The sequence below is a fragment of the Carassius auratus genome, chromosome 38 (genome assembly GCF_003368295.1).
Source record: "Carassius auratus strain Wakin chromosome 38, ASM336829v1, whole genome shotgun sequence".
Taxonomy (NCBI): Eukaryota; Metazoa; Chordata; class Actinopteri; order Cypriniformes; family Cyprinidae; genus Carassius; species Carassius auratus.
The window spans coordinates 9,276,425-9,280,299 of NC_039280.1; positions in this window are offsets into that span (position 1 = coordinate 9,276,425).

Genomic DNA, 3,875 nt, shown 5'->3' on the forward strand with positions numbered 1-3,875 from the left:
ATTTAATTTAATTTAATTTAATTTAATTTAATTTAATTTAATTTAAATGATTCATATTCATATTGGGCATCCTTATGTGTCTATACACTCAAAGATGTATTTTGCATTAAAAAAAAATTCTGATTGTTTCTAAGATGTATACAGTTTTGGAAACTCTACTGTTAACATCATCATTCTTGTTTGTTTTAATCAACTCTGTTGAAAGGCATACATTGTTGCTTCTCCTACCTGGAAACATCCCAACAGCTAGAGAGAAACCTTGTGCAAACCTCCATGCCTCCAACCATGACTTTGAATCAACTGTGGGCAATAATGAACAGATATACATTTTTAATATCTGGGACCTTTTTAAGACTTGTCAAGCTGTCGCGAGGCTCTTTTGATATGTGAGTTTTAACATTCATAAAAGGGCTTGAAAGTCTGCCAATGAGCAGCATCTGCTCCCAGCGCAGTGAGACGGGGCTCCTCAATGAACTAACATGCATGCTGCTCCTCCCCACAATGACACAAAGTCAAAGACAAGTTCCTTGTTGATGCCTGTCAATGGCAAAGGTGTCACTACTGCAATTAATCTCTTTAACAGAGAGCAGGGCACTGCTTTGTTTATTCTGCATGCTTCTCTCCTCCCCGACTGTACTCTCCACGGCCTCCGCACGCACTTTTATCAGACCCCTTATTTCCTTATCGGTCTGTCATAGCTGACCATGGCCTCTTGAGTAACTACGCTGAAGGAAATAATGAAAAAAAAAGGGAAAGAAGCAACAAACGGCTAACCCCTTCAGATTTCCACGAACTGCCTTATCAGAGGAGACCGGCCGACCTCTCTCTACCCACCACATAGCTAAAGAATGACCAGACCCCCTCCCCTCATTACTTCTCTCCCATGTATGTCTCTCAGCACGTTCTACCTTAAGAAGGCTCAACCTTTTAACACTTTTTACTAAATAAACTGGCTTGCTAACTTTCTTTTTTGTTCTTTTAAGACTATGCTACGATTGGAATGGATTACATTATTGTTCATTGAGATGGACCAAATTATGAAATATCGAATAGGGATTTATATGCAAACATGGACAGTTGTTTAACATGCTCATGAGTGTGAAAATACAATGAAAATTTCAGAATGTAACCATTTTTGCAGCTTAGTTTTCACAAATAGGCTGGGTGGACATGGAAGGGACCTTTACATTTGTGAACATCAAATTATTTTATTTCAAAAGAGCAATGTTTTCAAGTCCCCTTTAAACCAACTCAACCGGACAGATCTGTGACATTCACCGCTGTAGGATCAGTGTGAACAGTGAAAGAGCAGAATGTTCCAGAGACGGCAAGCGTTCTTCTTTCGGCTCTCAGATAAAGGCATGGAAATGAACAGTACAGCCAACCGAGTACAGATCAGGAGAAATCCCTCACTTCAATTAGTCATTCTTTTCCTTTCTATCTTTTTCTCTCTCCCTTTTTTTCCCGACATCTGATTAGAAATGTATTCCTGGATCTCACCGGCAAAATGAAAGAAAAAAAGAACGAGAGAGAAAGTGCAGGATAAAGATAATCCAACAGCTTAGGAGATACACCATAAAGTCAAACCAGGGCACAGAGGATGTTTAAGAAGAAGAAGCTGCAGCAGCATCAAGACAACGGTTAAAGAATAGGCCAGCTTTAATGAGTCAGTGGCCAAAAAAAAAAAGAAAGAGGAAAGAGGGGAAAGAAAAGCTGGCTTTAAAGTATCCTTCATTAGCTCCTCAACTGATGTCACACACTGGCAATCTCACAGCCATGAAGACAATAAAGCAACAGCAGCCGTCTAGCAATGGCAAATTCCCAGAATACAGACACTAAGCAGTATGAAACGTGTACATCAAATGTATTATTTAACAAGGTAAACAATGTAAAAAAAATATTAGAACTAGATATCCATCCACCTATTGTGTGCTAACACATGATAACAGACACACATTAACAAATCTATAAATCAATGTATAGAAACCATATATCTATGGAAGGCTTCAGCCTTCATTTATAAATCTCAAATTTAAAAATGGACCCTTATGATCCAGGGTCACATATATATTCACTATATAAAGTACAAACACTACCATACAAATGTTTGAGGTTGATAAGCTTAATGTTTTTGAAGTCAATAAAAAAAAAGTGCAAATATCTAAGTTCACAAACACTAGCATTCAAAGGTTTGAGTTTGGTGGTTTTTGAACAAAGTTTCTTATGCTTATTAGGGCTGCATTTATATTGCTGTTATATTGTAAAAGATTATTATAAAAATGTAAAAAATAATTATATTTTGAAATGTAATTTATAAAACTGTGTTTTTTAAGGGTTAAGGAGTAAAAAAGTTCAAAAGAACAGCATTTATTTAAAATAGAAGTCTGTCAAAAAATATATATATATTTCAAAGAAAAAAAAAATTAAGAAGAAGAAAGAAGAGATATTTCTTCCCATAAAAGTTTTTTAACTGCGGTGCAAATTCAGGTAATTCAGTTGCTATTTGAATTAATAATATGTGCTTAGTTCAAAGAGGACCCCGTTGTGTAGGTGTAAGTGTGTAGTATAAATACATTCCGAGACATGCTACATCTTGGTTTTGTCCTTTGTAAAGGGTCTAAGGTCACAGATCTCTCCCCATCTCTTAGTTGGTGCAACGGGCCTGGCCATTTGCCAAAGACACCGTCCTACCACAACAAGTCCACTCATTAGAGTCCTGAAGAGAAGGAGGCAACCGGCTAGACAGGGTCTCACAAGGGGACAGATATTGATCAAGGATCAAACACACCCATGCACACACACACACTCATCACACTCATACATTCTCACACACAAGCACACTCACACACAGCAACTCGAATCAAGGGTGTAAATTGGGGGATGCGAGGAGGAGAGCAAGGGGATGCTTGATGAAATAGAGGCCAATATGTGATCAATACAGACTGAGATTTTCTCCTCTCTCTATTTCATTTGTCATGCTGCAAGTAATTAGACGAGGTGAAGATAGTGGGCCAGGTTTACCCCCATTATAAGACAGGCCCTGGGAGAAAAAAAGTTACTGTTATTATTTTTCTTAGTCAATATGCTTTGACTTTTTTTATATATATATAAAACTGCACATGGGGCGGAGTGATGTCCTTGAGCTGACAGCAGTCCACTGATGGCAGGTCACATGTTAGAGAGATAGGAAAAGAGAGAGAGTTGAAACTGATGATGCATTCTAGCAAACCCAAATTGTTTCCCACTTTTGGTAAATTTTTATTTTGGGGGGGGGGGTGTAATCACGTTGAAGGAATGTTTTACTTCATAGAATGTTGCAAAGAGGACTTTGTGACAACCTGAAGAGAACCTATACAGAACAATCTCTAATGTTTATTTTTTTTTTTTTGTATTTTATAACCAAAAACTAACCTTCCCTGAACGCTGCAGGGATTCTTTTGTGATAACTTTTTATGGTTATTCTTAGGTTCTTTGTATTACCATAATCTAACCTTCTGAGATCATTGCAGGGAACAGAATGAACAGAACCTAGACGGAATGTCCTATAATGGTTATTTTTAGTTTTTTATTTTATAATCATAAACTAACCTTCACAGAATGTATCTCATGGATATAGAACTATATAAAGTGTAAAAGGCTCTTGTACCATTTTGAAGTACACACTACAGAGCACACCTGCACAGACATGAATCACACAAAAAAAAAATATCAGCAACTCATTAACATATGAAAGATGTCATATAAACTAGAATGTGCAGGAAACGACCTCTAGATCTTATTTTATAATAACCCAGAGGGAAATTGTATTACTCAAGGGTTGCTATTTTAAAGCTTATTATATCAGATGTTGCTTGTAAAAATGTTGAAATAATGCA